This window comes from Cotesia glomerata, linkage group LG3 (assembly GCF_020080835.1).
Source record: "Cotesia glomerata isolate CgM1 linkage group LG3, MPM_Cglom_v2.3, whole genome shotgun sequence".
NCBI classification, from domain to species: domain Eukaryota; kingdom Metazoa; phylum Arthropoda; class Insecta; order Hymenoptera; family Braconidae; genus Cotesia; species Cotesia glomerata.
The window spans coordinates 24,796,000-24,819,320 of NC_058160.1; the positions used below are offsets into that span (position 1 = coordinate 24,796,000).

General features: G+C 26.5%; 1 long non-coding RNA gene across 2 annotated transcripts in view; it reads left to right on the forward strand.

Moving 5' to 3' along the window:
• The window catches only part of LOC123262141, a 118,810-nt gene that overhangs the window by 42,481 nt on the left and 53,008 nt on the right, over positions 1 to 23,321 (forward strand). Inside the window, exons 5-6 of one of the 2 annotated variants that reach the window (XR_006508872.1) lie at positions 321 to 429; positions 541 to 1,283. The exons of the other annotated variant lie outside the window; for it this stretch is intronic. This is a non-coding gene — a long non-coding RNA (uncharacterized LOC123262141). Of the gene's footprint in view, positions 1 to 320; positions 430 to 540; positions 1,284 to 23,321 lie in introns of those variants that run through there. 2 annotated transcript variants of the gene reach the window in all.

Genomic DNA, 23,321 nt, shown 5'->3' on the forward strand with positions numbered 1-23,321 from the left:
GTGCATCATTAAAAATTTTTCAACCCAAATATGTTACCAAAAAAATTATTAAAGAATTATTAATAATACTCAATTGCTTAATTCTATCTATTTATTGTTTTTCTATAGATTTATAACTACATTCACAAAATGATAAAGCATATTTGTTATTTTTCCGTTTTTAATCACTTGAATCAAGGTTAAAAAATATGAAAAACAACATTATTTCAATTTCCAAAGAAAATTAGTTACTATTAGCAATTAAAGCCCATGGTCTTTGCACTCGTATTTATAATTGGACTCTTAGAGAAGGGTATTTTTTTTAATTCATTTTTTTTTAGTTGAGTGTGATTTCTCCAAGCAATAACACGATTCGCTTATTGATATCATGGATATTAAAGTACTAATTTTAATGTTTCTGGTAATCATTGTTGCAGTGAGTGTTGAAGGGTATGTAATTGTTTTTTAATTTTCCAAAGATAATTTTAATCATTTAAATTAATTTTAAAAAAATCAATGATAATCAAGTACTTAAAATTGTATAAATTAATAAATTAACAGGAGGCACAAGAAGAAGAAGAAAGAATGTACAAAATTGGCAGCAAATAGTAATGCCACAATTGATTTTGATTATCTAGTGTTAACAATATCTTGGCTGCCTACGGCTGTTACGTCTTGCATACAGCCCGTCCTAAGTCGTCTTGTAAAAACCTAGTTATAAATAATCAATTGTCTATTCACGGGCTGTGGCCTTTGTTGATTGTCGGAAAATCTCCAGAAAGTTGCAACTGTTCAACAAAATTTAATAGCAATGAAATAAAGACTCTGATTTCTGAGCTTAATGCTAAATGGACCAACATAGAAAAAGGAAGTGGAGAAAATTTTTGGCAACATGAATACGAAAAACACGGCTCTTGTGCCAGCTCAATTGAAGCTTTGAACACTCAATACAAATATTTTGATCAAGGGCTCAAGCTTTTTGAAAAATATAACATCAAAGTCAAATTCTCAACAATAGTAGCATCAATGTAGGGAGCAGTTATAGAGAAGCGGATATTATTGAAGGTTTTAGAAAACAGTTGGGAAAACAGATAATTGTTAGATGCAAGAATTCATCAAGCTTGGAGGTTTTCAAAAATAAAATTTTTGATTATTTATTTAATTTAGATGTTTGATCATAAACTGTTGTAAATGCTTCTATCATTATTTTATTAATCTTCAAACTTCGTTAACCTTCTTTATATAGCTTCTTTTTAATTTAAAGTTTCCTACCTGTCTCTTTAGTAACATCAAAGATTCTTAAAATTATTAGTTAATTCTTTATAAATCAAATTTTTATATTAATTTTTAATGTAGTATATAATATTATCACCTATCTAAAAATATTATTATGTAAAACACTCTAAATATTTATAAGTTAAACTGCACAATAATGTAAAATTATATGTATACTTACTCTTTGTCATTCGGCAACTGCCTTGACATAATTTTGTTAATAAACTAAACTAAGAATGATTTGGTAAGTTTTGATAAATTAATTTTTTTTATTTTCATTGACTCTTTTATTTTTTTTTTTTTTTTTTTAAGAAAATGGAAAAATACTTTTTGTTTTCAATTCAATTGTGCTTCGACAAATCTTTGAGTCTCATTGATTGCATCGCCAATAGAAACTATCCGTTTTGGTGTCCACCACCTGTGAGTTCAGAAAAAATAGAATTTAGAGATTTAAAAGAACTTACCAACAATCAAACTTTTAATCGTCTTTATTATAAATAAGTGTGAGTAAAAAATAATTTTTCATGATTTGTTGTTGATGGAAATACCGTAGGTCAAAAATAATTTTTCATGACTCATGTTATAAAATATGTAAATTCATTATTTTTTATCGAGTCATTTGATTTTAGTTTTATTTATTTATTATTACCAAAACAATTAGTCTATTATTGTTCAATATAATTGTCTAAAAATACGTATAGAATTTTTAAAATATTTGGACATTAATTATCAATTACAATTTTTAAATTAACTGTTAAAATTCATGATTTATCTCTAATTAAATTTTGATTGCAAAATTAAAATAATACAACAATAATTATCCCAAAAATAATATAAAGATATGATCAAGTAATTATTATTTCTTTTCCAATGTTAAAAAGTAACAATAACTTTTTACTTTAATTATTTAACACCACGCGCCTGTAGAATTAACTTTGTTTCTCAAGGTCTTGATGATATCAGTTAAAAGTACCATGGATATTGAATAACTGTAATTCACATCATGTAAATTGTATGTTATGTGAATGATACAGAATATATAAGCATGTATGTTGAGAAGGGTACTCATTATAATAACACTTACGAAGATTACAGAAAGCTTCGTTAGAATTCATAGGACTGTTAAAGTAAAAGTATTGCAGTATTTTGCACGAAAAAAAAATTCCAACTAAAATTACCATGATAATATTATAAAATAGTAAAGATGTATAATAGATAAATATAATTAAAAACAAACAATTTAATTAAATCGTTGGTGAAGAATAAATTATGATAAAATTTATTTTTATTAAGAAAGTACAATCTTAATTATTTTGTACATTACTGTCGTCGCGAAAAGATTCTCAGGAGAATAAAGTAACAATTCAACTCTTCTCTGTCACGTGTCGTGATGTCGTGCGTTGCTCGTCACAACCCAGTCTGACGAAGATATCCTGTACTACACAAACAACTTTGCAGTTATCTTGGCTAAAAGAAAATCACAGAAGAAAATGTATATTTGTTTTTGTTTTAAAGTAGAAGTATTTTATTCAAGATTATCATATTAATTAAAAAACACAATTGTTAAAGTGTGACGAAAATTTCAATTTCAATTATTTAAAAAATATTTTTTTAATAATTAACAACAGAAAAATTGATTAATTATATCCTAAAACAATTTCAATCTCTGAAATTTACCTAAACTTGCTTGTAATCTTCTTAGCTTCGACAATTCTCTAGAATTTGATGGTATTCAAAGTATACTTAAGCCTTAAATAAGTTTACTGGATTATTAAGTCATTGTACTTCCAGCATATTAATTTTATTTTATGTACCATAATTTTTTTGTACTGTAAAATATGTCTAAAACGACCAGTTAATAACCTTGCACAATATAAGGATTAATGTAATCGATCTTAGAATGGGCCTTGGAATCTAATTATATAAAAAAAAATGTGCAAAATTCGATTAAAATAGCAATTAAGTTAATTCGATCATAACCTGGTAATATTCTATCGATGAAGATCGCTCGAATTAATCACCTGGAGTCTTTGCCAGGCTGAACTAGTAGTTTGTATACACTAATAAAAGTATGAAGGAGAATATAAGGTTTTATGGTGAAGAAAAGAGCTAAAGCAGCAGCATAAGCAATACGGCAGCTGTCCTCGAACTCACCTGTTGGTCTCACACTAATTATGTACCTGAGTATGAAGTAACTAATACATTTAACTGGCGTCATGTATGTGCACAATGATTGCGTGCATTGGTATCGATGCACAAAAAAATATAATGTATGACACCAGGGTAAAAATGATGGTTTAAATCAACTTTAAGGTACATAAAAGTGATACAGACCACACACTAAAATTGCCTTTTGATTTTACTACCATAAAATCATTTTTTTAATGTTATAATCAAGATATTAATAACTTGCTTATGAAGTATCGTTGTTTTTCAGTATCTTTTTACAGTTTTAGTTTTAATTTCATTTTTTTATTTACAATCATCATTATCATGAGTTATGAAGAATCGGTTTATGAAAAATTTATTATTCTTCAATTCACAAATTTAATGAAATGAAAATATTATTAATTATCACTGCATTATTATTGTTTTTTTTCGACACTTTAAAACAATTAAGAAAATATATTTACAATAAATTGATGTAAAAAAATTATTATAATTGTTTTGAATCGTAGCTTTATATATTTTAAACTGTACAAATCAAAACATCAACTCTATTAAAACGATTCAAACAATCATTTTTTATTTTTTAAAGTTCATCAAAATTAAAATTTCCAATTATAAGAATTTTTCAATTGGAAAAAAAAAAAATTTTTTTTTAGTTTAGAAAAATTAAAAAATTGTAAATTTTCAAACAGTTTTTTTTTCAAAGTTGATTTTTCACGATACTAGTAACATATTTATACGTACTTTGGTTTAAAAAAAAATATTATTCATTACGCTTTGCACCCACACATGTGAGCTGAAGAATAATTTTATATGAATAAAATAAAAAGAGTAGAATAGACAAATTTAAGGTAAGTAGTTGTCATGGTACAATATTGTCAAAAAATGAGAGATTATACCCGCCGCAAAAGTATATGAGCTTGTAGCTAAGTAATCCATCATTTTTACGCAAGACTGTACCCGTGGAGACGCAACCCATACAATTGTTTCTGTCAGACTCTGTAGATATATATTTTTTCATAAATTGTTGAACTTTAATACATTATTTGTAAATAATTAGACGGTCAAAAATAAAAAAAAAAATTTTTTTTAAACTCACAACAAATACATTAAAAGACTGTCAGTTTTTTTATAGTTTCTAACAGTTAGTAACAGTTTCTAACAGTTAGAGAGCGTATGCAATCAATGTTAAGTATCCAATTTTTAATTAAATTCATTTCGGGTTATAGGTAGTCAATCGACTTCAAATTTTTAGGGTAATTGTATCATCATATCCTTAATAAGTATATTTATAATTTTATAATTTATAATTTTATAACAATAGCAAAAATTTATAATTTTCTAACGGTATGCCTTAACCACGACAACTACCTTAATATTTAATAAGCTAGAAATCTTGTTTATTTTTTTTTTCAGTCTATAACATCTATTTGAATAATGCGTTAGCTATCACCTCTGAAAGATAAAAACTGGACCCATAATCTTTTTTGTATAATTTTGATCTAAATTTTACATTAATTTATCACACTAAATTATTTTTAAAGAATATTAATAAAAATAAATAAAATTAAAAAAAAAACAACTTAGGTCCATATTGAACCAGTAAAAAAATAATTAACATAAGCTTAACTATCAATGACAACCATTAAATGTAAAGTAAATTACAATATTATTTAGCTCTCATTAAAATCTAAATAACAGTTATTTTTGTGTGAACACGTGATTAAATTTGTCAGAAGAAAAATAAAGTTGGTTGACGACTAGTGTTATAAAAAATAAAATATGACTATCTAAATATATCTTAAAATATCAGGGGTATAGGTTTAGTTCGAATTTGCAAATTAAAGATATTATATATTGCGGAAAGAGATGAGAGTTGAAGCTAGCTAGCTGTCTAACTGACGGGATACGGGATGACCTCATCGGGCAGTGCCATTAGCAACGCCAAGAAAAAGTAGCGGCTGCCTTTAATGGCCGCACGTCTCCGCTCACACTGTCGCTCTGGCGTATCCTTTTTCAGTCCTCTGACTTAATTGCTTATTTCTCAGGATCATTCGATAACATGAGCTAAAAAACGTCCCTTAAAAAATCAACCCAATAAAAAATAGCAACATCCAGTGTTGAGAGGATGAGGATAGATAAGACAACTTGAGTGACAGAACAAGGACTAATATAGATAATTATACCGGCAAAAAGGATTAAAAACGTAAAAGTAAGTTAAAATTAAACGTAAGTAAGTGAGATCTGGGCTGAGATGGTGAACTTGTCCGATCAGATGCATTATTCAAAGAGCGTCGTTAGTTTTGCCCAGTACTTGTAACCGCGACGTGAGTGAGCCAGCGAGTACTGTAAAGAGGAAGAGAACTTCTCCAAGTTATATTACACGGGTTTACACTTGCTTACATCTTACATCCGATCCGCCTGCTGAAAGCGCGATGATCATTTACACGATACGCGACAGTTGGTAATCTTCCAGAGCAAGTAAAGAACTTGAACGTTATTTACACTTTGTGACTTGTATTGACCTGACAACAATGTCGATCTTTTACTTTTTATTTTAAGCAATGCGGCAATCTCATTTACGATCTCTGATTACATCTTCAAGTCGCCACTCGTCGCTTCGCTACTGGAATTATGGATTAGTGTGAAACGGATATGGAATAAAAAATGCTAATTTTACTCAATAAAAAATGTTAATATGTCGCCTTACAAGTAACGTTTACTTAAATATCTTTTTGGTATTTTCAATTTGTTAATCATCATCATGAGTTGTCTGTTAATTAACGCAAAAAATATACTTGAATAAGAAGCTAAGAACTATTTTTTTCAGTGCTTTCAATACTTTTTTAACATCTTGATGCTTTAAATTTTTTTAATCATGAGGTTCTTTTATTAACTGAAGCAAAAAAAAACTTTTTAAATAGAAAAACTGAAAAAAATTTTTGTTTCAACTTTTTAGAGAAATTTTTTTTATAAAAGTTTTTTTTTATATATTTTTTGTGATATTAACTACAAAAGTTTAAATTTTGAGTTGAAAATTCTCCCTTTTTTTTTTTTTTTTGTAAAAAAATAGCTGATTTTTGCACAAATGTTTAAAATATTTTTTTTTTTTCAATACTGAAAAAAATTACATTTGATATATCATCTGTTCATTAAAATTTCCTCGCATGGTTACACATACTCATCTAATGATTTACTTAAAAAAAAAAAAAGTAACTTCTGTACAATTTTTTTTCCTAATGCATTTATTTCTATAAGAAATTTTTTAAGAATTTTCAGCATTAGAAATAAGTAAATTAATTTAAAAGCAATTAAATTAAAATATAACAGATAATTTTACTTTTTAACTCAAAAATTTAGCGACTGAATTAAATTACTATCTCGATATCAAAATGTAAAATATAAATGATACACTTTAAATAAGTAAAATATTTATTTTATGAAATGCAAATATTAAGATTGATATGTATTTCTGTGAGCATGTCGTGTGATACATACCTATTCGATTGAATATATGTATAGTATAGCGAGCAATATATAATCGACTATAAACTTTACAGTATGTAAAAGCCACACGTGTTACTTAGGCCAGTAATAAAAATAGTTGTTTATAACTCGAGTGAGGAATTTAAAAAATGAGCAATAAGAAATCAGGACCTATTTTTGTCGATTATCGATCTTCGAATAACTTCACTCTTTTATACATTTAAAATCTGTGCGATATACGTATATTCAATATATTTTGATCAAGATAACATACTTGGGCTTACAGGACTTCCTGGTGACATGCCACTAACATTTTTATACTCCCGTTTCAAAATAAATTATGGTGTTTTAGTAAATAATTAACAATAGTACCATCACTTTTGAGAGAGTCAGACATCACTCTAGAAATAGTTAGAATAGTTTTCCTTATAAGACGTTTTTTTTATTATTATCGAGGGCTGATCATGATTATTTTATATATTACTGATAATAAATTACTCAATTAACTCGTTAGTAAATTATACTCTTAGATAAATCGAACATTTTTCAAATTTTTTGTTCGAGTTTTTCCAATTTCAGTTTAAAAAAAATTTTCTAATATTAATAATTAATTAATGAAATAACAATAAAAATTTTAAAATTCGGGATTTATTTGTGCTTTATTGAAAAATATGAATTGTTAAATATTTATTTAATTTATCCAATTTATTCACTGAAATGTAAAAACAAATGAAATTTTTTTCTTTCTGAAATTTTACGTTCTACAAGAAAATTTTGAGCAAAAATTTCCTAACGTTAGCCATTTTCAAGATATCAATCTCAATATTAATTTTAATTTTTATAGATATTTTTCTGACGTAAGTCGTAAATCATTGAAAATTTTTCAGTTTATTGGCTATCCAGTCTAATACAACAATTTTTTTTCTAATTATTCATAATGCTGGTTTATAATACTTAATATATTTTTATTTTTTCTAAAGACTGGTTTTCTAAAGACTGATTAATTTTAATATTGAGATAATCTCAATTAATTTTAAAAGCTCAAATTAGAACCATCATATTAATTTTTAGGTATACTAACAATTTTTATTATATAAAATTAGAAACTGGAACAAATTTAATAAATTAAAATTGCTAATTAATCTAATTTTTCCGGAAAAAAATTTTTTATAAATTTATATGCAGACAATGGCATAATAAAATTTCACGACTTTTTATATAATTTCTTTCTTTAATTTAATAACATTATTAAATTTGACAGACCTTTATAAAATTTTACGAAATTTTTAAATGTTAATTAAATTTTTTGTACTTGAATTTTTTTTAATTTTTATTGTAGTATAATTTATAATATAGTTTAAAATTTTTTTTACCGATTCACAAAAAATTTTCAATCATTAAAAAGTCATATAAATTTGTGTGACTTCAGAAATTAAAAGCTTGCACAACATTCGGTGTAAATGATCAATAACATTAATGCTACAATTTTAGTTCTTGAAGTTATCAACCTTTAAAATGCTAATGAATGCCTAAAAATAATTTGATTTACACAATAATGACGACAGTAAAATAATTAATAAGTTATTAATGCCAGCAAATAGCAATATAACCGTAAACTTAATACCAACACTTACTTAACAAGTGGTTTTTCATTGACACTGCTCATTTTATACTACATAGTTCCGTTACTCTTCAAAAAGAACCTTCTTTAATCTGATCATAAGATCTTTTTATTAAATCATTATATCCGTGCTTATTTAACTCCAAGCTTCAGAAATTTACCAACTAAAAATAAAAACAAAATGATTTTTATTGCGGATTAATTATATAATCTTTAAGAACTTGAAACATTAAATGTAAAATATAAATATTATATATACTTACCAATGAACGTAAGATTTTGTTACATAATAATTCTATTTATTACATTTAGACTTGTCATTAAATAGATGTATATATAGTTATTTATAGATCACCAGAGCGTAGAATTATAATTATAACAAATCAGCATATTAATAGATGTCGATAGATAGTTTTAATTGAGATATATCCTATCAATTTGCAGTCAATTAAACTCATAAAGTCCCATTTGATTTGTTAATATTTAAATAAACATTTTAATTTATATAAAACATAAAATCTACAACCAACATTCATTTATAGTTTGATTAATATTTCACACTATATAAATTTGCATTTATGGAGTAGAGTAAAGTCACATTCTATCAATTTGATTTAATTCGAAATCAGCTTAATATAATTCCGTGAAATAATATGGATTTATTAAACAAGTCAATAAAATGTTTACTATCACATACATATATGTTTTTGGATGAGCTGTCAGTCGGGTATTTATTAGCTTTATTTTTAACTTTATTATTTTTTTTATAATAAAAAATATTTTTCATTCAAATACTGAGAAAATAAGAGTTAATTTTATCAATTATTATTAATAATTTATTAATTTTTATTTTCTATAGCGCAAATAAATAAAATTAGTGAACGTATGTCTATTGATTTTTGTGACAGCGCAATGCAATATTTATTATAATTACGGTAATTATTATTATTAACTGGATCAATCTTAAAAAAAAAAAGACAAATGTTCTTTAAAAATTTTTTTCAACCTTTGCTATTGAAAATGACTGAAGAATTTATTTCTATTGCAGTGTTAGCTTGCAAAATAAAAATACCAGCTAATTTAATTTAATAAAAATAATAAATAAATTGGTAATTTATGTTGACTCGATTTTTACTCTTAGCGTACATACATGAGAAAATTGAGACATAGATCAAGAAGCGGCGTTACACATTAACTGACAGTGAGGAATAAAGCATCGGCGTGTTGTGTTCACACGGTAGATCAATGTATTGTGTATCCGAAACGACCTTCCTTCTATAGCATTTAACCTACTATCGACACTTACAAGTATAAGTAAATAAAAGGGAGATATATGTATATATGTATTTGATACATACTTTCATTACATACTTACATATACCTAAGGCGAAATAAGAAACGCAGATATAACGCAGGTGCAAACTGGCCTCGGCGCTTGCCTCGTCTTATTCTTTGCTCTTTGCTCCTTATTTCTTAGTCCGTCTTTTTTTTTCGCGAGCCTCCTTTTGCTCATTTTTTAAACCAATTTTTTTTCTCTAACGCGAACTTCATCTCACCTCATTAATAATCCTTACCTTATCGTCTGTCTAAACGATTATTCGATCCGAAATAAATTTTAAGTTATATCCAAGTTGGCTTTTGTTTTAATTTTTTTTTATACATTTTTTTGCTAATATGCTAAACTGTCTTCTGTCTTCTAACTTATTTTTATTTTAAACCTAGTATCTTTTTATTAAATAGTTCTTAACTGCCGCTGCCGCATGAATAGTCCAAGAAGTATGGATTATAAATGGTCATGCATCACTCTAAGAATTTTTGGCTTATTTTAACGTGGATGGTATGCAATCGAACGTTAATTTTTAAACATGATCATATGTGATCAATGATCATGTGTGACCATATTTGTGATCATCGATCATACATAAACTTTGACCATGATTCATATGAATTTTTATTCATGCATGATAATATGTTATCAATGATAAAATGTGGTCATAAATGGTCAATGATCATATGTGATCGTACACAGTAAAAAATTTTGCGTCATTGCGTCAAAAAATTTTGTGTTAAAAATTTTTATGTTAAATATTTAACACATTTTTGTGTTGATTTAACATAATAAGTGTTAAATTTACACATAAAAGTGTTAAATATTTAACACAAAAATTTTTAACACTAAGTTTTTTGACGCAATGACGCAAAATTTTTTACTGTGTATATTCATTTTGACCATGATTGAACGTAGATGATCATTAGGAATATTTGTCCATCTACGATCACATATGTTTGATAATATCGACGTTTTAATTAAAAAATTGTTTAATTTTATATTTTTTAAGAGGTGGTTTTTAAAAATTTTTAAACAGTAATAGTCTCAAAAAATATTATTTGAGTAACTTACCTTGAAAAAAAAATTAACTTGAATCAAGAGAAAAATTTTTGAGCCAGGAAAATAGTTTTGAAGAGTTTCATTTTCTTGAATCAAGCGAAAAATTCTTGAATTAAGTGAAATTTACTTAAACCAAGAAAAATTTCTTAGTTCAAGAATTTTTCCACTCAAATCAAGAAGATGAAATTCTTCAAAATTATTTACTTGATTCAAGTAAATTTTTTTTCTGTGTAGATAAATATATTATAGATATTGAATTAAATTTTAGATATAGAAAAAAAATTTTAATTTACTTTTCGTCGCAGAAATAATAAATTTTCTGCAGTAGAGTTGGATAATTTGCTAATTAGAACGTCGATATGTGATCATTGATCAATGATCATATGTGATCATCTATTAATTTTGACCATGATTATGACCATTATTATTGACCAAGCAGTATCGAGGTTTTCAAAAATCAAATTTATGATTACTTATTAAATCTAGACTTTAAATAAGAATAAATTTAGTTAAATCTGATGTACAAATTTATTATGATCTCTTTCTTCAACTTTTAATTTGTAAATTAGCTTTAAGATATTATTAAGAAACAATTATAATATTAAAATGCACATACAATAAAACAATAAAATTATGTAAGTTGCCATACGGCCTATGCCTTGGCATATGTTAATAAAGAATAATAATAATGATTAAACACAGACAATCATTATGAATTTTTGCTATGCATGGGCACATACGATCACACATGAATTTTGATCTTGATCAAATATAGATGATCGATATTAATTTTTGGTTATTTATGGTCATACGTGATTCATGACACATATGTATGTGATCACAAATTAATTTCGGCCTTATATGATCAGATGATAACATATGCTTAAACATGGCCGAAATTCATCTGACTCATTTTCTTCAGCAGATAATTTAATTATAAAAATTTGACCGTACAAAAAACTAATCAAGCTAAGTATTTTTGTATTAAATTCACAAGATGTGCAATTGAGTGCCAATAGCTCAAGTCCAGCGAATGAAGTCAGCTATAATCTATGAGCTATAAAGAACCAAGACACCGTGTCAATGAGTGCGACGAAGACAGTTACAGTTGAGTATAAAAAAGCTAAATCCAATAAAGACAAAAAAGTTGTTGTTTATGTTCATATATATAGTGTATGTGAACGAGTATGAGTATGTTTCTCTTGGACCCAGGTGTTATTGCCATGAGAGGTCCTCGTTATTTATTGATTTACTCAATTCAGCAAAAGCGCCGGCAAGTTTCGTGATTAAAAGACGTTACTCAGGACATAACATCACTCTACTCTTTTGTCGTTTTTATTTATATATATATCTATATCTATCTATATATACTTACTTTATTGAAACTAAAAAGATTATTCTAGCCCCCAGTTAAAAAAGGATGTAAGTCAGTGTTGAGATAAATTACTCAATGTCTTAATCGTAATAATTATTAAATGATAAATTTTTTATCGAGACTCATAACATTAATTACGAAATAAATTCACTATAAAATTATGTACGGAGAGTATATATTAGTATTGAAAAAATTTTCGAATTCAGTGGCAGTGATAAAATAAAGAAACCGAAACAGTGAGAGTAAGGAGAGAAAAGAGGTATAAGTTAAATAAAAAATAAAAAATAAAACTAAAAGGGATCCAGCAAGTTTGTCGCCGCAGGAGGTGCCTCCTTCACCTATACACATCCCAACCGAAAAACCAACATCGGCGTCGACAAATAACTACCCATATTATCCGATCTTGTAGGCTACCATCTCACCATGACTCCTTTGTGCAGACTCGTGAGTACGTTATGAATAAAGCCCGTGAATCAGGCGCCCAATATTTTTTCCACCATATCCTCTAACGTATCATCATTTATTTCCGCGCGTTAAATTCAATGTTTCATCTTACCATTTTATTTCTTATATATATTCTCAACACACCAAGATATTTATTCATATTAAATTAAACTCCACGTAATATTATTGTTGATTTGTATACTAACTTTATTTTTTTTTTTTTATATTTTTCCATGCGTTTTCAGACGAAAAATTCAACTCATATCATTGTGATGGATCGCTGTGATAAAATCATTAAAAAACGTTATTTAAAAATTTTTCTTTATTAGATATTACTTCCTATAGAGCATTAGTTTCTTCATTAAGATCTAAAAGTACGATTAGCTTGAAAGTTTTTAGATTACGGATCAAATCCACACAAAAAAAAAATTTCTTGCATCAAAAAAATTTTAAGGAAGACCAAAGTTATTTTGGAGCAAGAAAAAATTTTTTTGGCTCAAGAAACTTTGACTTCATTCAAGAAATTTTCAATCTTCCTGAATATTTTCTTGAGCCAAGAAAATTTACCCTTCAGTCAAGAATTTTTTTTTATTCAGTGCGTAGTTTCACTTTGAGCAATGTAATGTGTATCTACACTACAAAAAATTAACGTGATTTAAGAAAAAAATCTTGAACCAAGAAAATCATTTCAAAGAATTTATTGTTTTGAATTAAAAAAAAAAAAATTTGCTTAAATCAAAAAAATTTTCTCTGTTCTAGAATTTTTCTACTTAAGTATTGAAATTAATCATAAATCATAATTTAAAACCAGTTTTAAAAATTCCCATAAGTTCTACGTGAAGAAATTCAAAAATTGAATTCAATTTTTCTACATTGTTTAAGAGTAAAAATCGTAAACTAAGGTAAAATATCAATTTATATTTTCCATCCTAGTCTGTCACTTTTTAAACTTAAATTAAATTAAAGTTCTTACAAAAAAATTTAATAATTCTATAACTTTGAATTTTTTAAATATTACTGATTAAAATTTCGAAAAATGTGTCACATTATCACATTATAATTACTAGATTAATACAACACAAAGTAATATTAACTGTAAATATTAACAAAGTAATATTACGTTGATCAGAAACTATTTATAAATATTTATATTTAACAGTCTAAGATGAAATAAAAGCATAATAATTTGCTTTAATCCCTTAAAAAAAAATATCTTCACTGTACTCTTGCTAATGCTCCTAAATACCGTAAATATAATTACCCATTTTTTATGTAAATTAATAACCGCTTAATTTATTTTTATTTTTCAGCATTTACCGTACAATTAACTAGAATCTTGAGCATTGTTATTTACTCCCATGAGGGCTCACTACGGAGTCTACACCTCGAGGCGGCGTCGGTACCGACAAACGTGCCGACAAACGCTGTCTCACTAGTAGAATCCCCTTCTTCATTCACTACTCTATACACTCCATATAGTCCACTCATTCGTCCATATGTTAATATACCTGTATGTTCTCCATATTACCTATATATTCTTTACTCACTTCACATTTTCTCAGCTTAAGCTTAAAGTATCGTCAATGATCGCCTTGGTGTATTTATATTATAGACATGCTCTTATATATGTAGACCCGCTGACATTAAAAAAGACATCGTTAATTCCATCATCGCTGTATTAGTCTTATGTACTCTTAGTAGTCTGATTGATTATTAATTATTAACTTGAATAATATACTGCAGTGAAATTATGATTTTCTTTATCTGTTATTTGTTTAATTAATTACTGACATTATTTTACTTCGTCATTTTTATTAATTATTAATTAGCCATGTTCGTACATCCCGTGTAAAAAAAAAAATTGTTTCAAAAATGTCCCATGCGAGGACATCGAGGCACTTTTTTTATGAATTTTAGGTATTTTTAAATATTTTTTTGGACATTTAAGTAACATGTTAGACAATTTTTGTTTGTTTAAAACAATTTAGAAAAAATTGTGTTTAAAAATTTTTTTTTGAACATTTTTTGGATAGTTTTTGGACATTTATAGAACAATTTTAAAATAAATTTGATTTGTTTTTATACAGCTGAATTATTCTTCCCAAAATTAATATTTAAAACATGTTTTGGACATTTTTAATAAAGGTGATTTATTTTTGCACATTGAAAAAAAAAATAATTTGAATTAAGAGAAAAATTCTTGAACCAAGAAAATAATTTTGAAGAGTTTCATTGTCTTGAATCAAGACGAAAAATTTTTGAATCAAGTAAAATTCACTTAAGCCAATAATAATTTCTTAATTTAAGAATTTTTCTCCTTAAACCAAGCAGATCAAGTTCTTCAAAATTATTTACTTGATTTAAATGAATATTTTTTTTTCTGTGCACGGCTTGTTAATATTTTTGAAAGAGGAAATAATTAACATTGAAAAAATGATTATAAATATCATTAATCATTCTAGATTTCTATTAGAAGGGTCATTATTTAATAATGAAATGTTGACTTAATCTTCTTAAATTAAAGTCTAAGTAAAAGTTTAAAATTTCGGCGGTGCATCGTATCTTACAAAAGCAAAATCGAAGGAGGACTGTTAGGAGCTGAATATCTCTATGGGGAAGGTTAACGTTATTTCTCAGAGCGTGTTAGTGGCAAGAAGACACAACTCGCGATGCGAAAAGTAGAAATAATAATAACAGAGAACTGCCAGTGCAGGTTGGTGTGTTAGAGATGGACATGGACGGGCCTGCATTGTATTCCGTGGCCAGTAAATCCTGAGCAGCTTAACAGAGTATAGTGTAAATGAGAGCCAACGCGAGAAGGCATCGTGGCATCGTTGAAAGAGTTAAGAGTCTGAACCGCGAATAAAAGGCGCTAAAGAGGGAACGAGATGGAAATAGTGGTACTAGAGTCGATTCCAGGTTGTAAGCCAAGCATTAAGTTGGGTCTTATAGCCACGAGATTTATTTCCCTGGCAAACTGGCAAAGACGATACCTAACATCCCTTTGTCGCCGTGTAATGCAGTAACTGGGAACGAGGAACTTCGACTGGTGAGAAGTTGCCATTTTTCACTACTTTTTTATTCACCACTTCGACTTCTCCATTTATTTATGCATTATACTTTATACTTTACTTAAATTCTTCTTCTCAGTCATCAGTTCCTCGGATAATTTCATGCACGAAATTCATTTCTCTACTTCTTGAGGAGGCTTTAATCTTTTTCTCATTTCTCTCGGGAATAATTTTATCCGTCGACAGCCAGTGCCAGTGCCAGAGTCTGTCCATCTCTTCCGCTTCATTTGACTTCCACTGATGCGTGAATCGTGAAATCATCGTGTTCGATTGGTGAGAGGCAAGCAATCATTCTCAATATGGATGTTTAGCTTTTTTTTCTGATGATTTATTTATTTTAGTTAGATTATTTATTCAATATATTTTTTAGCAAAAATTTTTTTCTACTTCTCCGATAAGTAATGTACAGAAAAAAAAAATAACAGAAGTTTTATTTTTTATTTTTAAATAGAACCAACTTTGATGTTGATTCATTGTCTTGTTGTTCACATCCATAATTGATCAATAAAATAACAATTCAAAGTTAGATGGAAATATTTATTCGATGTTTATTTAAATTTTCACAACGTTTCATCGGTTTCCCGACTTCCTCAGGTGCTAGAACAATTAAATACAAAATACTTTACAATAATATTCTTATAATTACATTACAAAATATTATCATAACTTTGTATAACTTGTACAGTATAAACTCAACTCAAAAATTAAATTTATCATTAAGTCTAAGAATACAACAAAAACACATTCCTCAATTTTAATGTTAATGTATTAAAAATTTCGATGTCAGCAAAAATATTTTTCCGATATCAAAATAGGAAAAATATCTCCATTTAAAAAAATTTTATAAAATTTTTTTTCCTGTTAACTTTATAGAATTATTTTTATATTGATGTATCAAAAAAATTTTTATGTTAAAATAAGGAAATTTACACTCTAAATGTTAAGGTTTGCATTTTTTTATTCTTTCTGTTTTCTAATCAAGTGTAATGATAAAAAAAATTTTTTTAATTATTATAAAAAGTTTTTCTATTTTTGCAAGAAAGAAATTATTCTGTCAACATTGTAAAAATGAATATTTTTATTTTTTATATGATTGAATTAATTTTCAATTTTTTTTAAATTGTAAAATTTAAATTAATTTTCACCTTAATTAATTTTTAAAGAAGAATTTATGACAAAAAAAAAGTAGACTTGTATGAAAGAGCGTTCAAGTCTCTTCGGAAATATTTAGGTAATTTTGATATACTGATTATTAATTTCTCATGGTCATTAAAATGAAAAATAGAGGCAAACCTTACTATAAATATAAATATTAAGATGAGCTAAAATTAAATTCAAGCTTTTCTTTAGTTGATAGCCATCATCAATTTCAGGGCAGCAAAAAGAGATTCGATTTTCGGAAAGACCTTAATGTATATAATAATACATAAAAGTAAAAATAAATTATACTTAAAAGCGATCGGAAACCGAAGACTCAGAAGTAAGGCATGCGCGGCGAAGAACCAAAGAAGATGTTCCATTCTCTGGAGGCTCTTAAAACAGAGAAAAGAAATAAAACGGTGGACGCGTCGTCTAACTTTGCATAGTTTAGTGCGGCGACACCTCCCGGTGTCAATTAAATCCTCGTCCCTGTAGCACACCACTTTAAAGAGAATAGAATAGAATCGAGGATTGAAGATCTTTGGATCGAAGTAAACTGACCATCCGTTATCCATTTGCTTCCTCTTTCACTTCTAAACTACAAGTTCGGGTGTGCCACTGGTTAGAGAAATGTACGATATACTACACTATTATATGCTACTACTAAATGTGTGTAAGAGGCCTTTAATTCAAGACTGAGAACTCAAAGTAACCCGGGCATTCCAATAGAATTATAATCGGAATCGCAGAAGATAGAGGAATTCCAAAACGTTTAAGGACACACTATTCTCCGTAATAGCCACCTTTTCAAACAGAACTTTATACCTCTTGCCTCTACAATATACTCTAGAGCTCTTGCCAAATTAATCTTTCCTCATTTATCTTTTGTTGTATTTTCAATTAATTCTATTAGTATTTGGTGAGAAAAGTTAAGTTGGAAATTAAGTATTTGGAAAACGTCTGTTCATGACCATCAAGAATCATATATGAATGATAAATTGAAAATATATCATCACATTTACCATACCTGAATAATATATGATAAAATATGAAATTATATATGACCACATGTGAGCTCTATATGACCATACATAAACCATATTTTACCATATATGATATGATATATATAACCATATATGATATGATTTATATAACCATAGATTAATCGCATATCGAGGGTTTTCTGACGCAACCTCGTATCTCAAAAATGACAATTTTAGAGGTAAAAAATGGCTTATAAAAAATTAATATTCATCTAAAAACAATATTTATCAATTGTATTCTCTAAAAATACAATCATGTTTATTATTAATCTGGTTTATCTTTTTTTTCAGTAACGCATTTATAGTTAATTAGCAATTTTTCAGTTGAACCCTTTCATCTTCAAAAATCGAGGTACGTAGTTGCGTCAGAAAACCATCGATATATGATCAGATATAAAATATACATCGACAAAAAAATAACTTGATATGAGAAAAAAATCTAGGAACTAAGAAAATTACTTTGAAGAGTTGGATTGTCTTTAATTAAGACGAAAAAATTTTGAATCAAGTAAAATTCACTTAAATTAAGAAAAATTTCTCAGTTTAATAATTTTTTACCTAAATCAAGACGATGAAGATCTTCAAAATAATTTTCTTGGTCCAAAAATGTATCCGTTAAATCAAGTCAATTTTTTTTTTAGTGTATAAATCAGATAAGATTACTATTACCATATATGGTTACACATTAATTATATATGATCATATAAAAATTATATATGACCAGATACAATAACTTTATGATCAGATATGGTCACATATGAATAATAATAATAATATTTGATGATACATTAATCATATATGGTCGTAGATAAATCATATATTTCCGCATGTGTGAACATATACCGAGAGATATAAATTTTTTTTATCAGCCTAAAATTCATATAAGCTTGTATATATTCATAATATATAAATCGAGGTACATAAAAAATCTTAGTTTTAAACGGTGATGTATATTTGTCACCTGAAAAATATTTATATATAAATGTTCTTGACTCAAGAAACTTTGACTTCATTCAAAAAATTTTCAATCTTCCTTAATATTTTCTTGAGCCAAGAAAATTTACCCTCCAGTCAAGAATTTTTATTTTCAGTGTGACTATAATTTAGATAAGTGCATTAATTTAGCTTAATTGATTTTTGAATACTTGTATAATTAAAAAAATGAAAGTAGTTATATCAGTAGCTCAGCCATAGGAGGATTCAAGAATAATATCACTGATCGCAAGAGTTAAGTATCTTTGGACATGATCATTAATTGAATTGGTGACGGCTCGTAAAAATTAATTTTTGACTGAACACTTTTTGGTTTTACGTGTTTTAATTCATCCTTTTTTGTTATTTTATGATAATAATAAAATAATAATAATGATAGATGTTGTCATCGTTTGCAGTGGTATAAATACTACAAAAGTATACACATAGAGAAAACAATAACACATAAAGAGAATAATAGAGAAAGTAAAATAAAAACAAATAAATAAGATGCAATTTGATATGAAGTAAAAATAAATTCTTGATCTCAAAAATATGTCAGAGCATTCCCAAGAGACAGTAGCTGGCTCGCAAAAGGCTCTTACCAATTTGTATGCCGATGTCTATCTTCTAGGAATAATTTATAAAAGATATTAAGCCGAGATCCCTTATCCGCTGGGACGTTCTGCTCGGTACCATTCACTTTCGACTCCCTTTTATATTTTTTATTTTATTTTATTTTATTATATATTATCTATTTATTTATTTTATGCTTTGCTTTAGACCACAATGGTCACACAACTTAAACTCACCGGCAATTTATGATTGCCTATCATGATTTCGTACAACCATATCATGATAATATGATTTATGTGGCCCATTCCGTGTCGAATCAGCCACTTTTAAACCGAGCGGTTTCGAGTTTGCTGAAATTTTTATTTTATATTTAAGGCTAAGAACTATTTCCGGTTTTATGTCAGAGTAATCCTAAATTTTTTTCTTAAAAAATTTCAAATTGACAGCAAATATTTACATTGATCTTTATGAAAAAAAAAAAAATAAATTGCAGAATATCTCTTTTGAGAAAGTTTTTATAAATTTTTGCTTTTGCGATAATTTTGACATAAAACTGTAAACTTATACGACAGTTACAACGATTTATTTCTATTATTCAATTGAACAAAAGAAAGAGTAAGGATTAAATACTTATTCAGATATTTATGGGCAATTTATTTATTCAATAATTGGAATTTGTCGGCATATCAAATGGATTGTTTAAAAAAAAAAATAAAAAACTTGAAATTATCGGAATAATGCATATAGTTATTTCGATAATACCGCAGTTTTTTTTTTTTTTTTGTTAATTTCTTTCTCTTAACCTGAGGCTTTTACACCAACGCAAAAGCAATTAAAATACTTGAATGAATAATAAATAAGGCTAATGCGTAAATTACAGTTTACGGTATACGGTAAAAGTATATAAGAATAATGTGTATAATACATTCAGAGCGTTTTCTTGTATCATATGAATCGGCAACCAGTTAATGATGCCATTTTAAACATAAGCGAATTTTCACTTGAATCATTCAGTCCGCGCCTGATCGCGAGATGAGAGTAACAATCGGTTTACTCGAGAAATCTAGTCCCACGCACTCCTCCATTTGGCATAGGAAGGTCACTACAAAAAAGGAATTGTCGAGAAATATAAAATAAAATAAATAAAAAAAAGAGAATTGACGTACATACGTACATTCCTTGGAATGTAACGTAGATGTTTTATTCTGAGCAAGTGAGACACATGTCTTGGCTAATATGGAAAAATATGTTGATGGATTTGCTGATTCAGATGTCGCCGAGATCCAAGTGACAGATGAAAAATTTATTCAACCATTTTTTATAAGCCTACGGCTATTTTATTAGGTCATAGAATTAACTATTATCTCATTATTGATTCTCTTTATCTCTTTTATTTTTTTATTTACATTCATTTTACTTGATTAATATATTACACATATTTTTAAGTTTTCCAGGGAATAACGGGTCAGTAATTGATTTTAATTAGAAACAATTATTTGTGATAGATAAATTGTCAGTGGTTATATTATAGATTCATTAATTTTAATAATATTTACTGTGCAATTAGTAGAAAATATGCGTTTATAGGAATAACTAGCTTGATTCTTAGTTTTAGTAAATTAAAATAGAAAAAAAATAATGAGGAATAAATTTAACAAAATTTACAGACGTTGTAACTTTTTTATTAGTTAATTTATCATTAATCTTGGCTATAATAATGTTTTCTTAAATCTCCGCAAGATGGCTTTAAGCTTCAATAGTTTCTTCCATATACTTCGGTATTTCCAGGTAATAAACATTGTATTAAAAGTTATTTGATAATGAAGAAGTTTAATTTTTAGCTTTGAAAGTTTTAGCTCGGGTATTATATAAAAATTTTACATTTTTATCTTTGCATGATCTTAATTCGCATTAAGATCACTTATTTTCGATTCAAAAAAATTGTATAGACTATATTATTCGTAGAAAATATGTCTGTTAAATAATTTTGGCTACAATTTCCTGGATTCATATTTAAAATCAACTATCTATTCCATAATATATGAAATACTATCTAAAATTATAGATTTTTAAATTCGATAATGTTTCAATAAAGGAGTATTAAAACAATGATATGAAGATCATACTAAAATATAATTTTTTCAACCAAAAGGCAGCCTATGAAACAAAAATTAGACGATGAGAATAGAGAATTATTTGCTGTCATGTTTCACGTTGAGCGCAATAACTGTGCAGTTTTCTTGAGTGTAGAAACTTATGAATAAATCCTAAAAATATCCGCTTGCATATCTATATAATTGTAACTGCATTGCACGATACTTAAGTTTAAAAACTTACTAAAAAAATGATTAATTTAAATAATAAATCGAAGGAGATTTTTTAAAGGAAAAATAAAGAATAAAACATGAATATATTTTTAAATTAATATATATATATATATATAATTTTTAGTCAGGTGGAAGTTTTCATGGTTTAGGGAAAAAAGGAACGGGAAAGGTCAGTTTTTTTTTTTTTTTTTTTTTTCTAAAGGTGTACAATATACATACATACCGTAGGAATAATGATTCGGGAAATAATAAGATCAATATAATGACCTTTTATTATTGCTTTCTTTTTTTCTTTCCCTTAAATGAGCTTCCACAAATTTAAAAAGCGCCATTATCTAATTACAGTTTAAAAAGTCATACTTTTTTTATTTATTTATTTTAATTTTAAATATTTCACATTTTTCGTTTTTATTATCAACTGATCGACATTTTGTTCGCACATGAGATTCATTTTATCTTCTTATGTAGCTTCCCAATTTATAACAGACATTTATTGGTCAATACTATTACATGGTAGTGATAATTTTTTTTTTTTTTTTCAGTTTAAAAACAATAAGTATAACAAATATTATACTTGACTCTAAATATTTAAGCGAAACAACAAAATATAAAATAATAAAACAAATATTTTCAATTACTTTTTTGTTTCCACTCACAACTATCACAAGTTAAAAACTGCATGATTTGAATGTGTAAAAATTTTAAGAGTTCAAAGTATGCAGTTTAGTTAATATAATAATTAATTAATCGTTTTATAACTCTCGACATATTTTATCGTAGTCCATAAAATTGTACAAGCATTAAAAGTCGTGTTTATTTTTGACGTATCTAATAAGATTGATATTAATATAAACAATGAAGGAACACTTGCATCTAATTTTTATTTTTCCATTTATTAATATTATCATTAATATATCATTATTACACCTATTAATATTATCATTATCATTATTATTAATAGTAATATTATTGTTTTAATTAGTAGTAGTAGTAGTAGTAGTAGTAATAGTAGTATAGTAGTATTATTATTATTATTATAAATATTTGAAATATGAATGAAACTTTTTTTTTATTTATTTATCAATAATCATTTACATTTCATTGTATTTTAATGCGATTCTTTGCATTATTCACCTGTTATTTTACTGATTCAAGTACGCACATATATCTACATTTATATCTATATCATACAAGTTTAGAAACAAATTAATCAATTTTCTTTTTTTTAATAAAATAATTATGTATTGAAATGTTTTGTACAGAAGAATGTTTGAAGTATGTTTCAGGAAATTCATGCGCGTATAATAATTGATAATTTTAGATTCAATATAAAAAGTAAAAATTTTATTTGAACAATTTTTTTATTTATTTTTTTTTTATTAAAAAAAAAATTTAACATGGTTTTTTCAAACTGATAAAAAACTTTAAAATTAATTTTTTATAATTAAAAATGA